Genomic DNA, 21,910 nt, shown 5'->3' with positions numbered 1-21,910 from the left:
AAAATAAAATATTTCTCTTCCTTTTTTCTTTTCTTTTCTTTCTTTCTTTCTTGTCTAAGGGAGGGGAGAGGGGGAAGGGAGGAGAGAATTCAGAAATCAAATTATTAGAAAACGAATGCTATAAATTGTTATATGTATAATTGGGAAGAATAAAACATTATTTTTAAATGAAGTATAGACTCCAGGTTTAGGGTATCTTCTTTCTCCAAAAGGTCTTATCATTGCTTCAGCAATTCAAAGGTAGCAGCCAATAGAGAAATTATTTTTTTTCCCAGAAGAATAACAGAAATTTGCAGAAAACCATTCCTATCAAATGGGTATTGCTGAATCAGACTATTCCTGAAGTCAAAGCTATCTAGGCCAATATAGTAGAGCTGTAAATTATTCCAGGAATGTAGTGTTTTCCTGTTCATGTTCCTATTTGGTTTCTGCAATTTTGTGCCTACTATCCTCTGGATATGGGAGAATGTGACCAAAGTTTATGGGTGGCCTGCCCTGTTATTAGAGGGAGAGTCCTGGTCTTCTGTATTCTCTCTAGATGCAAGTTTTATTCAAATGAATTTTGAACCATTTTTTTTTTGTGGGTAACTGGGCTTCCAGAAAAGGCCTGAATCATTTTGCATACTGATATGGAAAGGAATGCTGAACAATGCTGCAGCTTAGAGTAAGAGGCAGGATTTGTATCAGAGATACAGTGTGCCAGGAATTCTTTTGGAAACACTCATGGAAAGAAAGACTGGAAGTTCCGAGGAAGATTTGTTCCCAGTAGGGAATTGTTCCAATTGAGAATTCCCCGATGGGGAAATTTTTAACATTCACAAGTCTGAGAAATTTCAAGATTTACAATCCCCCCTGATGATCATTGGGAGACTAGTCTCCCCATTGATCATTTAACATAATCATTTTGTAATCCTAAATGCATTTCTAACTATAGATATACACAATATTCAATTTTCTAAGAAGAATTAGAATAGTGAGAGAGGAAATAGAAAAGAAAGCAAAACCAATGTTTTGCTAGGCACGTTGACAGAAAGCCAAATTAGGGACAGTGCCTTTTGGCATAAATGTGTACATTTACAATAAATGTTCAATCAAAGTTCAGTTCAATCAATCATATCCAAAGTTCATTCTTGATCTTCTTGATGAAGTGTAGGTTTTCCGGCATCTTTCTGCAACAGTTCATTCTCTGGATATAAAAGTTTCAAGCTTCTTTCTTGAAGATCTTTTCTCGAACAAAATCAAAATCTTGAATTTTTATAAAAGTACAATCTTAAACAAAAAATCAAAATTCTTGGATTTTTATAAAAATACAATCTCAAACAAAAAAAAATTCAAAAATTCTTAGATTTTAAATTAAAATACAATCCCCCCTGAAGTAGGTGTTAAAAAACATCCAGTTCAGCTCAATGTTGAGTTATGGGGTTGTATGAGTCAATTATCAAAAGAAGAGAAAAATAATCAAAAACATAAGAAAAAAGATTCAAAATAGGCCTTTGTATAGGTCCAATTTAAAGTAATTTCTATCCCACAAGTCTGTAGGACAGAATGCAGTAATATTTCACTTAGTCATTTATAGCCAAGACTACAGGAAGTTACCATAATATAAGAAGGAAAAGAATTAGAATTCTATTTTGATAGGGAAGTGTCATTCCCTCATCTGACCTTTTTGTCATTCTCTGGGATATAGGGAGCCAGCATGATTGTCAAACTTTGTACTTGTATGAGTACTTCGCAGAGAGTGTAGATACAAGGAAGTCCTATGACTTAACGTATGTCAAGCGTCGCAACCTCGAGTCTCACACTATTATTTCCTATGTGCTCTTTTTTGTCACTATTCAGGTTTAAGTCTGTGCTTCTTGTTTTTATCCCATTTTCTGGAATCAGATACAAACATAAATCACAGTCCTATAATTTTTTATCAATAAATGGCAGGTTCCCATAGTTTAAAGCTTTTAGGTATATATTGACATTATAGCAAGTATATATATATATATATATATATATATATGTATTAAACTTCTATTACTGCAGAAAATATTATATTAATATTAATTATGTGTACCTTTAGTACAAGAAATGAGAAAGAATCAAATATTATAATCAAAATAAAGAAAAGCAATAATAAAATAAGGAAAAATTCAGTAATTCAATGTGTTCTCAAAAAAACAGCATCCACTTTTCTATGGATTATTATCTCCAATGCATGCGATAGGTTACAGTCAATCAGTCTCAGCAGAAGATGCTTTCTTCACATGTGAGCAATGAATCCAAGAGTCTTTTTCTCCAATCTTTATAGATGTTGGAGTAGTTAACAATATTTGGAATGGTCCTTCCCACGAAGGTTGAGTTGCTCCAGTTCGCTTGAAATTCTTAATATAAACTTTATCTCCTGGATTCAGGTCATGCAGAGAAAAAATCTAATGGTCTGGCTTGTACTGCAGCTCCGGATTCATGAAGTTCATGTAGTTTGTGCTGTAACTCCTTTATATAGGAAGCAATAGTAATATCTCCCCCTAATAGTGAGGTATATGCAGGGGGAAAAGGTTTAGCCTGTATAGGTGGATGTCCAAAAAGCATCTCAAATGGTGAGATATGTAAGTCTCTTCTAGGCCTGCTTCTAAGATAAAATAGGGCCAGAGGTAGGATTTCAGGCCATTTTAAATGTGTCTCAGTGCATAATTTTCCAATCATAGACTTAAGTCCTTTGTTCATCCTCTCAACTTGTCCTGAGCTCTGGGGATGATATGGAACATAGACCTCCTTAGAGATTTTCCTCCAAGAGCTTCCCTTCTCCAGAGCCTTGCTCAAGAGATTCTTCCCAAGTGATCCTCATCCGAGCTTTCTCCAAAAGGATTGTCCTTTATGAGATTCTGCTTTTTCTTATATAGGGGGTTTTCTCCTATGTCACCTCCCCTAAGTCCTTACATCTACCAGTCACAGTAGATGTTTTCCAAAGGACAACCCATTCTAAAAACACTGCTGGGTTGATTAATCCCTTTAGGAGAAAACATCTGAGTAAGTCTGAACCAGAGAAAACACAGCTGAGTCAATTAATCCCCTCAAGAGAAAACCTCTGAATAAGTTTTCACCTCTTTGCTCCTGGCAAGTTTACAAGTTGCCCAACCTTTATAGGTACCTAGTATCCCATTGTATAAATTCTAAAAACAGGCATGGCTCAAAGAATTCCTTGCCTCATTCTAAGAATGGTTTTAAGTACTTTCATTGTTTAGCAAGGAGTTTTCTCCCCTAAAGCAGTCTTAAGTAGGGGTGGAGTAGGGGTCCTCCCATTTCTGATCCTGGTGAGTTCTCACAGTCAAAATGGGGAATGTTCCTAGTAGGGAATTGTTCCAATTGAGAATTCCCCGATGGGGAAATTTTTAAATTTCACAAGTCTGAGAAATTTCAAGATTTACAGATGACTCTTTTGGGTTTAGAGAATTTCTCTTTGATTTTTATTTTTCTATTTTCTTGGAAAAATGGGTTCACCCACTATTTGCTATTCATGATGAGCTAAACCCTACAGGCTTCAAACCTGTCAGCAGCTCAGGAGAATTTCTACCTTAAGCATGTGAATTCTTCTCTTGGCATAATGGGAAGATGAGATAAATTTATTCTAACAGTCATCTGGAAGAGAGTGTGAGACTGATGCCTTTGCATAACTCATTGAAATCCAATTCACAAGCAAATTATTGTGATGTTATCATTCCTCTTTGAATATAAAGAACAATCAATGACAGTTCTGGATGCTCTTTTCTATAAGGCAAACCTGACACAACCTGGGACTCTATTAGTAGTTTATTTTTATATTGGGAAGAGGCACTCCTGCAGTTAACAAAAGTATGTTTACTTAGTCATAGTATAAAAAGGATGTTCAACAAGAATAATTTATATTTAGCATGGGTAGATACAGACTTCTTCATTTCTAAATGAGAAAATGTCTGGTCAGTAGAGGTAGACTTGCATTATCTTAGGACATCTACAACCTCTGATGAGTCCTAACTCCATGTGACTGGGCCTTTATATGAAATAAGTGACCAGAAATTAATGTCAGTGTGTCCAAAGAATACTATAAATTTGTTTCAAGGGATATATACCATGAGCTTTGACACCCTGAGCCAATCAAGTCCCTGGGAAAAGTAGAACAACCCATGTTGCAGAGGAAATGACAAATCTTAGTGTATATTGTTCCTATGACAGAGGACTACATCATCAAAAAGACTTAATGGTCTTCTAGAAAGACCTTCCAATATTTAAATTCTTTTAGGGATTTTACTGAACAATCCTCCTGACACAGGCTCAGGAAATTAACTTCAAAAAGTAAAAGTGAAACAGATATAGAACAATAATAACAAAAAAATTAATAAACTCGCTAAAGGCATCATCAGAAAAGAGAAAAAAAGACATGCTGAAGAGAGGGAAAGCCAGAAACTCTATATTTCTCCCTGCTTTCTCTGTTCCTACCCTGTCAGGGGAAGAGAGACAGTAGTATAATACATCACCCTTCCCATACATTAATTGCTGAAGCTCAAGGAACTTCTTCCTTGAGTCCTAGGTTTTCCTACCTTATGGATCAAAAGAGCCTATAAAATAGACCACTGTTACCACAGCAAGGATACACATAGTTCTATTACTCTCCTAACTATAAGAGGCAGGAAGGGACTCTGAAAGCATCTATATTAACATATTAGTCCAATTGGTCAGATGAATAATTTACAAATCGTTCATTGTAATATTAGACTTTAATAATAAGATCACCTACCTAATTAACAACTACTATTCACTTTTTAAAAGAATATGTTGCCTGACCCTGAAAATTAAGTTTTCTCAATGTGTTCTCAATTTTCACATTGCCAATGTATCACTTATTTGTTCAATGTCATAGTGTAGATAAGCAGATATGCATGTTCTTTAACAAACCAAACCAAAACAACCACAAAGTTAACTACTTATCTAGTCCAGGTGGCCATGCAAACCAGAGAAGCCAGAAAGCAGGGTCACATAAAACTGTGAAATACATAGCAAACGTGAGGAAGACACAAAGCTAATCCTGAAATATGATCCTTCTTCCACACCATAATCTCCATTTTATTTCACCTAATGAGGCAGGAGTGAAAACAGTTGACCTGATCAGATTCAGATGGAAGCCCTGGAGGAGTAAGACCCCTGCTGCACTCCTGTCCAGACACCCTTTGTTACTTCTAAGTGAGCTGAGACCAGGCTGTGAACCATGTAAATAGAAGGTTTCCAGGTTAATGAAAAGCTGTAGCACCATTTGAAATCCTGGATACAGAATTATGCTTTGACTAATGCAAAGCAACCTTCATGTAGTTCAGTAATAAAGTTTAATGAATGCTAGAGAATTTAAATTTGGAGAGTGGGAGGCTACTGAAGGGCTAACAATTTGCTTCCTTTTTAGTTGGGATTCAAGGGAAGGGAAGAGAGAAGGGAAGGAGAGGGGAATTGAAACATGACAAAGACTTAAAGATATACATGAAATGGAATATTCCCTATGATAACAATTCAAAGGGAAGAATTCTCATGAATTAATATTTGTGATGCATTTTATTAGTTACATAAAAACACGTTTCAATACCAGGTTGAAATCAGTGAATTATTCTGTTGGTTTTTTTTTTTTTGCAAGATTTGTGAATTTATTAGTAAAAGGAAATCTTATCTTTTAGCAATGCTTAATGATACCTGCTAGGCACCTCATAAGCCTAAAGATTTGTCTAAGTACTGCATTTTAAATGATACCACCAGGATCACACAGCAGGGGGGGAGGGGGGGTGTTAGAGGTGGAACTTTGAACCTGTTTCCTGATTCTGAACCTAGTTCTCTTCCCAGTGTGTCATGTTGCTTTCTACAAGCTAAGAGACTTCTCCATCTTAATGAAAGCATACTCATACATGGCAAGGGCTTAACTAAAAATGGCATTGGGATAATTTACTACTTGATTGACATATCAAGCATTAATGCATTTAAATTTATGAAATACAACCAATTGAAAATAAGACTGCATATGCTTTAAAAAACAATTTTGGGAATATGTGAAAAAAGTAACTAGATATACTACTGTTTTTCATGTACATGAACAGTAACATTTTTAGACATTTCAAGAGATTTGATTTCATTTTATGTAGCCAGCCTTTTAGTGTCATGAATTTTTGTCTCAAAAGGTAAAAATAAAAGCAAAAAAACTCATCATATGGTGGCCAATCTTTTGGTGAAAAACCTCTCTAAACTTGGCTAGAATGTTCTTCAGATGACAGTCAATTTCAAAGCCTTTTTTGCTTGGCAATATTTTGCCAAAGCCTGCACTCTATTAGCTTAGGACTAAAACCAAAAGGTTTTCTGTGCCCTTATGCAGAGTGAAAGAATTACAAAGGTGGCAGGGAAAATGGGCCTTTACCCATGGCCATGAGGAATCTAATAGTTGTCCAATTAACCAGTAGTCATAAGAGTAGCCTGGAGATTTGAAGGAAAGATAGAACAAGGTCAGCTTGTTTTTAGTTGCTACTTTTAGTTGCTATTTCAGGGTGTGTTAAGAGAGAAGGAGGCTGGATAAATTAGTCTTTTCTTCCCAGGTTCCACAAAGCCTCCAACTTCATGGCTGCCTCCTCCTCATCCAAGACCAAAAGGCAACATGGAAATAGGAAGCAAACAGGTCTCCATCCTTAAATATTAATTTTAGAGGGCAGGCTAGCTACAGAGACATAAGAGCTGGAAGTAGGAGATAGGAAACCTGGGATTCTTTTGCTTCTAAACTGTAGATGATCACAAAATTTTGGTTGCATGTCAATATGCCCAAATTGGTTATTAAAAAGGACTTATGAACCATGCTGGGGATCAAAACTGGAAGATTCACCAAAGAAAGTAGTGCCTCTATCATAAACACTGTAGGAGGAGCTGCATTTGAAGCAAGGATGTGCTCCTTTCTACCCCCTTTCCTTTATCTATCTCCCTCCTTCTCCCCTTTACCTTCACTTTCTCCCTCTCTCCTTTCCCGTCTTTCCCTCTTTTTCCCATCTCTCTCAATACACATAGTATTGAGACCTTATGTCATCAAGTCCATGAGTAAAATCTTGCTGATTTCACACCAAACTGGGGTTTGAACTTACCACCACAAGCACAACTCAGGGCCTTCCTTACTTTGGGACATAAATGGTGATAATGTAGGAGAAAGACAGATGAATAGAGAAAGTGATGGACTAATATTGTTCTCTCTCAGACTTGATCACTTTCCCAAGACCACAAGGACCAGCTTCTAAAACTGACTCATCTCAAACTTCCATATACATTCCTTCTTTCCCATTCAGGTTATGAGCCATATTTTATAGAAATTCTTTCTGGAGCCACATAATTATTAGTATTCTGTTCTTCCTTGAATATCCATGCATTTATTTATCTGTCAATATAAGCACATTGAGAGTGAGACTAATTTTCATTTTGTCATTTAATTTCTATAATGCCAATATGTTGAGCAGGGAGGGTGGAGCCAACATAGTGCAGAACTTCCACAGACCCACTTGATCTCTACCAAATTACCATCCAAACATAGTTGGGATAATTTACTACTTGATTGACATATCAAGCAGAAATGCATTTAAACTTATGAAATCTGTGTTATTATATTATATGATATTATAACTCAAAATGAATTCTGGATCAGCATAGCCCACAAAAAGATGGGGTGAAATATTCCAGTCCAAAAGAATTTAGAAAGCTGGCACAAAAGATCTATCACACTGAGGTGGAAGTAGAGCACAGAGCAGCATGCCAAGGCAGGTCCTACCACTCCAGCAGGCCTTGGGAGCAGCTGAATCAAAAGCAAAGGCTACCAGCTACAGATGGCAAGGAGGGGTTAGACAAGTTCTCTTAAGGAGGTTACAGGGGTCCCTTTGCTAGCTCTGAGTGTAAGACTCATCCCATTGCCCATCTACAGAGGAGGAGCACTAACAAAGTTCCAGCACTTCCAGCAACAAGAGAGCAGGGATCCAGGTCACCATTCCAAGGCAGAAAAGAGTGCTTTTAGGCTGGGAGAGTATTAAATACATTTTTTCTTGCACCCTATCATCTTAGAAGAAATGAAAAGTATAGATCACCATAGCTGGTGCCAAAGGAAGCTGCACAAAGATCCTGAAGTTTGGAACTATCCTCCCTTCACCCCAGGAACATGGTCTACATGTAACAATTAAAAAAAATTATAGTGTCTAATACTATGTTTTGCACAAAGTAGGATTTAGTAAATGTTTGTTGGATTGGATTAGATATTAGTGAATAGTCCCTAAGAGTTAACTCTCCTCCCCTTCTTTCCTTACATTCCCTTACAAGGATATCATACAACACTATTCATGCGTTCTATCTCTTTGCCCTCATGGTACAATAGAAAGAATACAGAGAACCTATGTGATCTCAAGAGAGCCAGCAGGAGCCTTAGTTTCCTTGTTTGTAAAATGATAGCCTTGGACTAGATTCTATGGTCCCATATGGAAACTTTTCCTGCCACTTTCCCCTGCTACCTAAAATGTCTAATTAAGTATGAGAGGAGAATCTTTTAGAGACTCATTAAAAAACAGAAGAGTCCTGGATCATGTGATCAATAAGATGAAAGCCTCATGATCTCTCAAACCTCTCCAAAGTAGGAATTATGTACAAAAAGGTAAGGTAATCCCAGCTGCCTCCCCAGTCTATTATGTCAAATAAAACAACAATCTGATGAACTAAGAACAGGGAAAGTTAATCCCTAACCCTTAAAATTCTGACTCAGCATCTCTTCCCTTTTGGCTCACTACTCTCCTAGAGGGTTGAAAAAAACAACCTGTAACCATGATGGAGAACCTAAACACCTGAGGACATTTCTCCCATCACCCACCCCTCTGCCCAGCAGCCCAGGGGGAACACTTCCTCCTTCCCCTGTCTGGGGTAAGGGGGAAGCTCACATGTGGCAGGAGGGTTGCAATTTGGGCAATTTGGTCTCTAAAAGGTTCACCATCATCGATAGGCTTCCGACAATAATTTGCCCCCTCTCCAGATTTATAGAGCTATAGAAAACCAAAAAGCAAAAAAATGGAATGGCAAGGCTCTTTCCTGTAATAGACAGTCAGAGAAATGAGGAACCTGTAGTGATTTTGTGTCACTAAACCTAAAGGAAAGAGCCCAGAATCTAAATGAGGTCAATTCTTTGTCCCTAACCTCTCCAAAGTCTCTTTGAGAAGAGAATGAGGCTGGTGAAAAGTGGATTGACTAGTGTTGGAAGAAACTGAGAATGACTGAGGTCTAATATTCAGGGAAACCACAATAAAGAAGAAGTCAAACTGAGAGCATTAGGTGAATATAAGAGGGAAAATGACTGAAATTAACACTGATCTTACGAGAAGGAAAACTCACTTAAATACTTAGAGCACTGGCAGATAAGCTAACATGGAAGGTAATAATAACAGAAAGGAATATGTCCTCTAAATTAGTTAAATCAATAAAGATATCTAGAAAAAGGAAAACTAATAAAAAATTGATGAGATATAGGATTTTATGGATTCCCAGAAGAAACTGGAACTATAGGAAGATGTTCCTGAATAGTTTAAAAGAGAAAAAAGAGTTATGAAAGCCAAATTTATGGCATGAATCACTGAAATGATTGACAGAATTTTAAAAAATGAATCTACAGTGACAAATTTCAGCAAAGAAAGAAAAGACAAAATAATGATGGGAATGCAAGTACTCAGAAGTTAATGACAATCCAGAAGAATAGAAGCAAAAATCAATCATGTTGATCCAGTCAAGATGGCAGCTTAGAGAAAGCTAAAGTTCAGAGCTCCAGAAACCCTTCCTCACCGATCTCAAACTGAATGTACCTAGGTCACCAAAATTCAAAACAAACAACAGAAAAGACCCCGGGAACACTCTGCCTGGACCTGGATCAAAAGGTACAGCCCCCCAAAAGTCAGAACCCAAGATCACTTGGATCTAAGGGGTAGTCAAAAGGAAGGTCCCAGGACCCATCCCCCCCAACCCAGAGCGCAGAATCCGAGGCAGCAGCAGGAACCTTAGGGCAGGCCTCAGGAGCCAGCTATTGTGAAGGTTGCACCCTGAAAACAACCTGAGCCAGTCGCTGGGGCACCCAGACAGCAGGGAAACAGAGAGAGCCTGGGGGAGCCGGTAGCCCCCTGACAAGATCCTTCCAACTGAGTCTCACTGAATGTCCCTGCCTCAGGGCAAACTCAGACTGAGGTTAATCCTATCACCAGTGCTTAGACCTCCAGGAAGCCACGGCCCCTCCCCCTCAGAGTGCAGGATTCTCTGGCCAGCAAAGGCATTGAAATACATCTGAGAGTGTCAAGCCAGGAGCAGAGAATAGAAGTAAGGCAACAGAGAAGCATCCGGATGGAACTGAAGAGGGTAGTAACACTGAAAAACCTAAACACCAGAAATTCCGAGAAGACAGACAATTTGCCTCCGGCTAAAGCCACTGAACACCAGACAGATAACAGAAGAGCCAGGCCCCCTCACTCAGATAGAGATGGCAAACAGCACAGAAGCAAAAAAGCCTCAAAACAACAAGAAAAGCAAGAAGGGGGAAACATTGGACACATTTTATGGATCAAAGATACAAAATACAGAGGAGACAGAAGAGGAAACACAAGCAAATGCTCCAAAACCTTCCAAAGGAAATGGAAACTCTCCACAAACTTTTGAAGAATTTGAATCGAAAATGATCAAAAATATGGAAGCCTTCTGGCAGGAAAAGTGAGAATTAATGCAAAAGAATTTCACTCAACTACAAAACCGGTTTGACCAAACTAAAAAGGTAAACCAGGCTTTAAAGGTCAGAATTAGGCAACTGGAAGACAATGAGCTGCTAAAAGAGCAAGAATCAATAAAGCAAAGCCAAAAGATCAAGAAACTAGAAGAGAACATAAAATATCTCACTGACAAGGTGACAGACTTGGAAAATAGAGGAAGAAGAGATAATTTAAGAATAATTGGACTACCAGAAAATCCAGAAATAAACAACAAACACAACATCGTAATACAAGATATAATCAAAGAAAATTGCCCAGAGATTCTAGAACAAGGGGGCAATACAGCCACTGAAAGAGCTCACAGAACACCCTCTACACTAAATCCCCAAAAGACAACTCCCAGGAATATAATTGCCAAATTCCAAAGCTTTCAAGCAAAAGAAAAAATCTTACAAGATACCAGAAAAAGACAATTTAGATATAAAGGAATACCAATCAGGGCCACACAAGACCTTGCAAGTTCCACTCTTATTGATTGTAAGGCATGGAACATGATTTTCAGAAAGGCAAGAGAGCTGGGTCTTCGACCAAGAATCAGCTAATCATCAAAACTGACTATATACTTCCAAGGGAAAATATGGGCATTCAACAAAATAGAAGATTTCCAACTTTTTGCAAAGAAAAGACCAGAGCTCTGTGTTAAGTTTGATATTGAAAAACAAAGAGCATGGAACACCTGAAAAGGTAAATATGATGGAAAGGGAAAAGGAGAAAATTGTTATCTTTTCATTTATTCAAACTCTCTTCTATAAGGACTACATTTATATCAATCTATATATATTAATATATGGAAAATGTAATGTGTAAAAAGGGGGAAAAGAAAAATCAAATAGAATAATCTTTCTGACACAAAGATTCACACAGGAAGGGGAGAGGAAAAAACTCCTAAAAGAAGAAGAGGAAGAGAGTTTTTACTTAAACCTTACTCTCAGGGAAATCAACTCTGAGAGGGAAAAACATCCAGATCCATTGGGATCTTGAAATCTATCTTACCCAACAAGGCTAGGGAGAAGGGAAAACCAAGGGGGGAGGGGAGGAGGGAAAACAAAAGGGGAGGGAAGGAGAGGGGGGAGGGGTAGGGAACAAAAAAGGAGGGGTTAGAAAGGGAAACATATGAAGGGAGGGGACAAGGGGAAATGATTTAAAGTAAATCACTGAATTAAAAGGTTAGAGCTAAAGAAAAAAGGTTAGAATTAGGGAAGGATATCAAAATGCTAGAAAATTCTCAAGTCACAATGATAACTTTGAACATGAATGGGATGAACTCACCGATTAAATGTAGATAAAGCCAAAGCAAAAATATACCTGATCAAAAGGGATAGGGATAGGGAATGTAATTATATTTTGTTAAAAGGGACTTTAGATAATGAGGAAATATCACTAATCAACATGTATGCACCAAATAATATAGCACCCAAATTTCTAATAGAGAATCAAGGAGAATTAAAGGAAGAAATAGACAGTAAAACAATATTAGTGGGAGATTTGAACCAACCATTATCAAATTTAGATAAATCAAATAAAAAAAATAAATAAGAAAGAGGTAAAAGAAGTGAATGAAATCTTAGAAAAATTAGAATTAGTAGACATATGGAGAAAAATAAATAGGGACAAAAAGGAATTCACCTTCTTCTCAGCACCACATGGCACATTCACAAATATTGACCATACACTAGGTCACAGAAACATGGCATACAAATGCAGAAAAGCAGAAATAATGAATGCAGCCTTTTCAGATCACAAGGCAATAAAAATAACGATCAGTAACAGTACATGGAAAACCAAATCAAAAAATAATTGGAAATTAAACAGTATGATACTCCAAAATCTTTTATTTAGGGAAGAAATCACAGAAACAATTAATAATTTCATCAAGGAAAATGACAATGGCAAGACATCTTTTCAAACCTTTTGGGATGCAGCCAAAGCAGTAATCAGAGGTATATTCATATCCCTGAGTGCATATATTAACAAACCAGGGAGATCAGAAATCAATCAATTGGAAATGCAAATAAAAAAACTCGAAAGCAATCAAATTAAAAACCCTCAGCAGAAAACCAAACTAGAAATCCTAAAAATTAAGGGAGAAATTAATAAAATTGAAATTGATAGAACTATTGATTTAATAAATAAGACAAGAAGCTGGTACTTTGAAAAAACAAACAAAATAGACAAAGTACTGGTCAATCTAATTAGAAAAAGGAAGGAAGAAAAGCAAATTAACAACTTCAAAGATGAAAAGGGGGACATCACCTCCAATGAAGAGGAAATTAAGGCAATCATTAAAAATTACTTTGCCCAATTATATGGCAATAAATACAGGAATCTAGGCGATATGGATGAATATATACAAAAATACAAACTGCCTAGACTAATAGAAAAAGAAATAGAATTCTTAAATAATCCCATATCAGAAAATGAAATCCAACAGGCCATCAAAGAACTCCCTAAGTAAAAACTTCCAGGGCCCGATGGATTCACAAGTGAATTCCTTCAAACATTCAGAAAACAACTAACCCCAATAGTATACAAACTATTTGACATAATAAGCAAAGAAGGAATTCTACCAAACTCCTTTTATGACACAAACATGGTACTGATTCCAAAACCAGACAGATCAAAAACAGAGAAAGAAAATTATATACCAATCTCCCTAATGAATATAGATGCAAAAATCTTAAATAGGATACTAGCAAAAAGACTCCAGCAAGTGATCAGAAGGGTCATCCACCATGATCAAGTAGGATTTATACCAGGGATGCAGGGCTGGTTCAATATTAGGAAAACCAACCACATAATCTACCATATCAATAAGCAAACCAACAAAAATCACATGATTATTTCAATAGACACAGAACAAGCCTTTGATAAAATACAACATCCATTCCTATTGAAAACACTAGAAAGCATAGTAATAGGAGGATCATTCCTAAAACTAATAAACAGTATATATCTAAAACCATCAGCCAATATCATCTGCAATGGGGATAAACTACATGCATTCCCAATAAGATCAGGAGTGAAACAAGGATGCCCATTATCACCTCTACTATTTGACATTGTACTAGAAAAACTAGCAGTCGCAATTAGAGAAGAAAAAGAAATTGAAGGCATCAAAATAGGCAAGGAGGAGACTAAGCTATCGCTCTTTGCAGATGACATGATGGTCTACTTAAAGAATCCTAGAGATTCAACCAAAAAGCTAATTGAAATAAACAACAACTTTAGCAAAGTTGCAGGTTACAAAATAAACCCACATAAGTCATCAGCATTTCTATACATCTCCAACATAGTTCAGCAGCAAAAACTAGAAAGAGAAATCCCATTCAAAATCACCTTAGACAAAATAAAATACCTAGGAATCTATCTCCCAAGATAAATACAGGAACTATATGAACACAACTACAAAACACTCTCCACACAACTAAAACTAGACTTGAACAATTGGAAAAACATTAACTGCTCATGGGTAGGATGAGCCAATATAGTAAAAATGACCATCCTACCTAAACTTATCTATCTATTTAGTGCCATACCCATGGAACTTCCAAAAAATTTCTTTACGGATTTAGAAAAAAACTATAACAAAGTTCATTTGGAATAACAAATGATCAAATATATTCAGGGAAATAATAAAAAAATACACAGGAAGGGGGCCTTGCAGTCCCAGATCTCAAACTACATTACAAAGCAGTAGTCATCAAAACAATTTGGTACTGGCTAAGAGACAGAAAGGAGGATCAGTGGAATAGACTTGGGGCAAGTGACCTCAGCAAGACAATACATGATAAACCCAAAGATCCCAGCTTTTGGGTCAAAAAATCCACCATTCGATAAAAACTGCTGGGAAAACTGGAAGACAGTGTGGGAGAGATTAGGATTAGACCAACACCTCACACCCTACACCAAGATAAATTCAAAATGGGTGAATGACTTAAACATAAAGAAGGAAACCATAGGTAAATTAGGTAAACACACACGTCAGACCTTTGAGAGGGGAAAGACTTTAAAACTAAGCAAGACATAGAAAGAGTCACAAAATGTAAAATAAATAATTTTGACTACATCAAATTAAAAAGCTTTTGTACAAACTAAACCAATATAACTAAAATCAGAAGGAAAGCAACAAATTGGGAAGCAATCTGTATAAAAACCTCTGACAAAGGTTTAATTACTCAAATTTACAAAGAGTTAAATCAATTGTACAAAAAATCAAGCCATTCTCCAATTGATAAATGGGCAAGGGACATGAACAGGCAGTTCTCAGCCAAAGAAATCAAAACTATTAATAAGCACATGAAAAAGTGTTCTAAATCTCTTATAATCAGAGACAAGCAAATCAAAACAACTCTGAGGTATCACCTCACATCTAGCAGATTGGCTAACATGATACCAAAGGAAAGTAATGAATGCTGGAGGGGATATGGCAAAGTAGGGACATTAATTCATTGCTGGTGGAGTTGTGAACTGATCCAACCATTCTGGAATGCAATTTGGAACTATTCCCAAAGGGTGATAAAAGAATGTCTACCCTTTGATCCAGTCATAGCACTGCTGGGTTTGTACCCCAAAGAGATAATGGGAAAAAGGCTTGTACAAGAATATTCATAGCTGCACTCTTTTTGGTGGCCAAAAATTGGAAAACGAAGGGATGCCCATCAATTGCAGAATGGCTGAACAAATTGTGGTATATTTTGGTGATGGAATACTATTGTGCAAAAAGGAATAATAAAAAGTGGAGCAATTCCATGGAGACTGGAACGACCTCCAGGACGTGTTGCAGAGCGAGAGGAGCAGAACCAGGAAAACATTGTACACAGAGACTGATACATTGTGGTACAATCGAAGGTAGTGGACTTCTCCATTGGTGTCAATGTAATGTCCCTGAACAATCTGCAGGGATCTAAAAAACACTATCCACAAGCAGAGGATAAACTGTGGGAGTAAAAACACCGATGAAAAGCAACTGCTTGATTACAGGGGCTGAGAGGAAATGCCTGAGGAGAGAATCTAAATGAACACTCTAATGCAAATACCAACAACATGGAAATGGGTTCGAACCAAGAACACATGCGAAACCCAGTGGAATTGTGTGCTGGCTATGGGAGAAATGGTGGGAGGGAGGCGGGGGGAGGAAAAGATAATGATCATTGATTCCAATGAATGATGTTTGTAAATAACCAAATAAAATAAAGTTTAAAAAGTTAAAAAAAATGAAATGAAAAAAAATCAATCATGTTAAAAAGAAACAACAGTATCCCCATATAACCAAAATTTACTGATCCTAAAGAAGGAAGATACTGACACAAGTTAAAAACAAGTTTCCCAGAACAACACAAATCCCAAATCGTATACAACATAATGCAAGAAATAATACAAGAAAACTTCCCAAAATTGTTGAATACATAAAACAAAATATTAATTAAAATAATCCAGAAATCATCTCCATGAGCATGCTTGCTGCAAACTCCAAGACACCTAGAAGTTTAATTTATTAATTTCATTGACAAATAACAAAATCTGCAAACAACCAGGAGAAAGATCTTAAAGTATAAATGCTAAATGAAATGTGAGAAACATAAGAAATTGGAAATGTGAAGAGAATACTGTTTTCTGAATAGCAAATATGTGTTCTAAATAGGAAAGGAGCTGAAAATAGAACATAATGTGATGTGCTCTGAAAATCTGAGTCTAACTATGAATGAAAAAGATAGGTATTCAATTAAAAAAGATATTTGAAAAATCACTACAAATGAAATCAGAACTAAACAAATAATTTTATTTTTAAATAATATTTTATTTGATCATTTCCAAGCATTATTCATTAAAGACAAAGATCATTTTCTTTTCCTCCCCCCAACCCCCATAGCCGATGAGTGATTCCACTGGGTGTCACATGTGTTCTTGATTCGAACCCATTCCCATGTTGTTAAACAAATTATTATATTTTTAAGAATTCTATTCAATAGAAATATAAAGTAAACAAATATAGCAACCAAAGACAACCAAAAAAATAAAAGCAAAGTTCATTAAGAGACTTATCTCTAAAAATATAAATGTGAAAATAATGTCTCAAAATAAATTAATCCAAAATAACTAAAAAGATAAAGTAAGCATTAGTATACAGGAATAGGGGGAAACAGTTTTAGGAAAAAAATAGTAGAGACAAGCGGAAGAAACTTTATAGTAATTCTCACAAAATTAAATGTAAATGGATTAAACAAGCCAATAAAATTACAAGGAGCAACAGATTGAATTGGAAAACAAAACTCCACAATCTTTCCCTTAAGAGAAACATTTTTTAAAGCAAGGACATACATAGAATACAAATGAGAAACTGTAATAAAATTTATTATGAATAAAATGAATGAATCAGGAACTGCAATTCTGTCATTAGATGAAACAAAAATAAACATTACATGAAAAGAAATAATGAAGGAAACTATATTATGCTGAAAAGATCATAGACAAGAAACCAAAATCAGTATAAAAATTACATACTCCAAATGTCTTAGCATATAAATTTATAAAGGAAACATTAGCAGAATGACAAGACAACAAGGTCCATAATACAATACTGACAGGAGATTTCAATATTACTCTCTCAATCTTGGATGATCTTAACTGAAAAATTAAAGGAAAAATATAAAATTAAATACATTTCTGGTAATAAATTATTTGATTTTTTCTAAGTAGAACTGCTAAAGAATATTTTATTCTCCTGTACTTCAAAAACTTTCAAAAAATTGGCACTGATTTTGCAAACAAATTTGCAAAGGCAAAAATAGTGAACACATTCTTCACAAACAATAGAATTTGTACAGGAAGTACAAACAAAAGGCACGTAATCAAATGGATACTTAACAATGAAATCTTAAATAATGATCTTGTCAAAGAATAAATATAAGAAATAATTAGGTGGTAAAAAATAATGATAAATCAGCTACCAAAATTTCTGTGGTGCAGCTAAAACAGTGGAAATTAAAGCCTTTTAAATATACATATTCTTATCCCATATCTTCTATCTTAAAATTAATGCTAAGTATCAATTCTAAGGCAGAAGAGGGGTAATTAGGCAACAGGGTCACACAGCTAGAAATTATTCAAGGCCATATTTGAACCAGGACCTCCCAACTTAAGGCCCAGCTCTCTAAATGATAAACCACCTCATAGCTCCCCTATACAGATACATTAACAAAATTTTAAAACAGAGGACTCAGGATCTGCATATACATTTAAAAACAAATTAGAAAGCCAACAAATAAACAAACCTAAAGTAATTACAAAAATATATGCTTAAAATTAGAGGAGAAGGAAACTGAAAAATTAAAAAAAACTATAGAAATGCAGAACAAAAAAAACCCTAATTCATTTGAAAGACTTATACAAGTGATACACTTTTAAATAAATTTATAATTAAATAAATTTATATATCAATATATAATATGTATACATACATATATAATTATATGTGTAATTATATGTACACACAGATGCATATATATTTAACAAATGTCTTCCCCCAATGAAGTGGTCAAAGGATATGAATGTTAACAGTTCTCAAAAGAATTACAAACTATTAACAATAAGAAATGATATTCTAGGACTTCTGGTCAAGATGGTGGCTTAGAGAAAGCTAAAGTTCAGATCTCCTGAAACCCTTCGTTACTGATCTCAAACCGAATGCTCCTAGGGCACTGAAATTCAAAACAATCAACAGCATAGACCCTGGGAATCCTCCTCCTGGACATGGAACAGGATCAAAAGGTATGCCCCCCCCAAAAAAAGCTGAACCCAAGACCACTTGGACCTAAGGGGTAGGCAGAAGGAAGGTCCTAGGACCCATCCTCCCCAACCCAAAGTGCCTGGTCTGAGTCCAAGGCAGCAGAGGAAACCTCAGAGCTATTCTGAAAGCCGCTGCCTGAAAACAATCCAACCCAGTGAAGGGGGCACCCAGACAGCAGAGAAACAGAGAGACTGGGGAGCTCGTAACCCCCTGGGAGGAGCCCTCAGAGCTCCGGGAAGCCACGGCCCTTCCCCGTCAGAGAGCAGGGTCTTCTGAAACAACAGCAACCCTCAGGATTGGCAAAAGGGCCTCGGGAGGCAGCTATTCTGAAGGCTGCTTCCTGAAAACAGCCTGACCCAGTCGCGGGGGCAAGGAACCAGCAAGGAAACAGAGAGAGAGGGGGGACCTTTTCATTTAGAAATTACATAACTGAATTCCTTGGCAACCTTAAATTAATATATATCAGTCTTTTAAAGTGATTTCCTTGTCACAACACCCACAAGGTCAGAATTAAAGGATGGAGTAAGACCTTCTGGGCCTCAAATGACAGAAAGAAGGCAGGAGTGGTAATCATGATATCTGATAAAGCCAAAGCAAAAATAGACCTGATCAAAAGGGATAGGGAAGGTAATTATATTTTGTTAAAAGGGACTTTAGATAATGAGGAAATATCACTAATCAACATGTATGCACCAAATAATATTGCACCCAAATTTCTAATGGAGAAATTAGGAGAATTGAAGGAAGAAATAGACAGTAAAACCATATTAGTGGGAGATTTGAACCAACCATTATCAAATTTAGATAAATCAAACCAAAAAATAAATAAGAAAGAGATGAAAGAAATGAATGAAATCTCAGAAAAATTAGAATTAATAGACATATGGAGAAAAATAAGTAGGGATAAAAAGAAATACACCTTCTTCTCAGCACCACATGGCAAATTCACAAAGATTGACCATACATTAGGTCACAGAAACATGGCACACAAATGCAGAAAAGCAGAAATAATAAATGCAGCGTTTTCAGATCACAAGGCAATAAAAATAATGATCAGTAAAGGTACATGGAAAACCAAATCAAAAACTAATTGGAAATTAAACAATATGATACTCCAAAATCATTTAGTTAGAGAAGAAATCATAGAAATAATTAATAATTTTATCGAGGAAAATGACAATGGCGAGACATCCTTTCAAACCTTTTGGGATGCAGCCAAAGCGGTAATCAGAGGTAAATTCATATCCCTGAGTGCTTATATCAACAAACTAGGGAGACAAAGTACTGGTCAATCTAATTAAAAAAAGGAAGGAAGAAAAGCAAATTAACAGCATCAAAGGTGAAAAGGGGGACAGCACCTCCAATGAAGAGGAAATTAAGGCAATCATTAGAAATTACTTTGTCCATTTATATGGCAATAAATACACCAATTTAGGGGATATGGATGAATATATACAAAAATACAAACTGCCTAGACTAACAGAAGAGGAAATAGAATTCTAAAATAATCCCATATCAGAAAATTAAATCCAACAAGCAATCAAAGAACTTCCTAAGAAAAAATCTCCAACACAGCTCAGCAGCAAAAACTAGAAAGAGAAATTCCATTTAAAGTCACCTGAGACAATATAAAATACTTAGGAATCTATCTCCCAATACAAACACAGGAACTATGTGAACACAACTACGAAACACTCTCCACACAACTAAAACTAGACTTGAACAATTGGAAAAACATTAACTGCTCATGGATAGGACGAGCCAATATAATAAAAATGACCATCCTACCCAAACTTATTTATCTATTTAGTGCCATACCCATGGAACTCCCAAAAATTTTCTTTACTGATTTAGAAAAAAAAACATAACAAAATTCATTTGGAATAACAAAAGATCAAGGATATCCAGGGAAATAATGAAAAAAAAAAAAACACATATGATGGGGGCCATGCAGTCGTAGACCTTAAACTATATTACAAAGCAGCAGTCATCAAAACAATTTGGTACTGGCTAAGAAACAGAAAGGAAGATCAGTGGAATAGACTGGGGGAAAGCAACCTCAACAAGACAGTATATGATAAACCCAAAGCTTTTGGGACAAAAATCCACCATTTGATAAAAACTGCTGGGAAAATTGGAAGACAGTGTGGGAGAGATTAGGAATTGATCAACACCTCACACCCTACACCAAGATAAATTCAAAATGGGTGAATGACTTAAACATAAAGAAGGAAACCATAAGTAAATTGGGTAAACACAGAAAAGTATACATGTCAGATGTTTGGGAGGGCAAAGACTTTAAAAACAAGCAAGACATAGAAAGAATCACAAAATGTAAAATAAATAATTTTGACTACATCAAATTAAAAAGCTTTTGTACAAACAAAACCAATGTAACTAAAATCAGAAGGGAAACAACAAATTGGGGAAAAAATCTTCATAGAAACCTCTGACAAAGGTTTAATTACTCAAATTTATAAAGAGCTAAATCGATTGTACAAAAAATCAAGCCATTCTCCAATTGATGAATGGGCAAGGGACATGAATCATCAGTTCTCAGGTAAAGAAATCAAAACTATTAAAAAGCACATGAAGAAGTGTTCTAAATCTCTTATAATCAGAGAGATGCAAATCAAAACAACTCTGAGGTATCACCTGTAAACCTCAAATTTCCTTAGACTTATAAATGTTGGAAATTTCACCATTGGGATATTTCATACTTGGAAAATTTCTTACTGATAGTCTATTGGAATGGGAACCCCATTGGCATGGGAGGTTCCTTCTCTTCCCTTCTTAAGATTACTTTAGGACAGAAACCTTTTGCTGAACAATGGAAAGGACTTTGACCTATGCTTAAGCATAGAACAGGAATTTCTTTGAGTCTTGATTGATTTTAGAATTGATACAATGAAGATACTTGGAATAAATCTCCACCCTATTCAGTCCTAATAGGATTGAGTAAGGGCTGCAGCCTAGATCAAAATTTAATTATTCCAATCTCTACCATACTCAAGTTAACAGGATTTAGAAAGGGCTGTAACAAAGGAGTAAAGATTTAATCATTTGAAAAATATGACCTTCAACAGACATGTGCAAAAGCCAGAAACCTCTGGGCGGTCCTGGGTTAAGCGAGAGCCTCCATTGACAGGGAAATTGATGAAGAGTGATTGGTAGATGTGAGGACTGAGGGGAGGCAACTTGGATGGTGTCCTTAAAGATAGGAGGGTCTGGAGACTGGAGGAGGTGGAGTTTTTGGTCGGTGTGGTTCCTGGGCTCTGAGGAAGCTTGCTCTGAAGGAAGCTGAAGGTGGGGGCCTCTGAGACTG

General features: G+C 36.1%; 1 protein-coding gene across 1 annotated transcript in view; it reads right to left on the bottom strand.

Moving 5' to 3' along the window:
• The window catches only part of SLC25A21 (solute carrier family 25 member 21), a 989,784-nt gene that overhangs the window by 360,857 nt on the left and 607,017 nt on the right, over positions 1-21,910 (bottom strand). The gene's annotated exons all lie outside the window — the stretch shown is intronic.

The sequence above is a fragment of the Monodelphis domestica genome, chromosome 1 (genome assembly GCF_027887165.1).
Source record: "Monodelphis domestica isolate mMonDom1 chromosome 1, mMonDom1.pri, whole genome shotgun sequence".
Taxonomy (NCBI): Eukaryota; Metazoa; Chordata; class Mammalia; order Didelphimorphia; family Didelphidae; genus Monodelphis; species Monodelphis domestica.
Note: the sequence above shows the minus strand (reverse complement) of the source record. Positions and strands in the feature narration are given on the sequence as shown.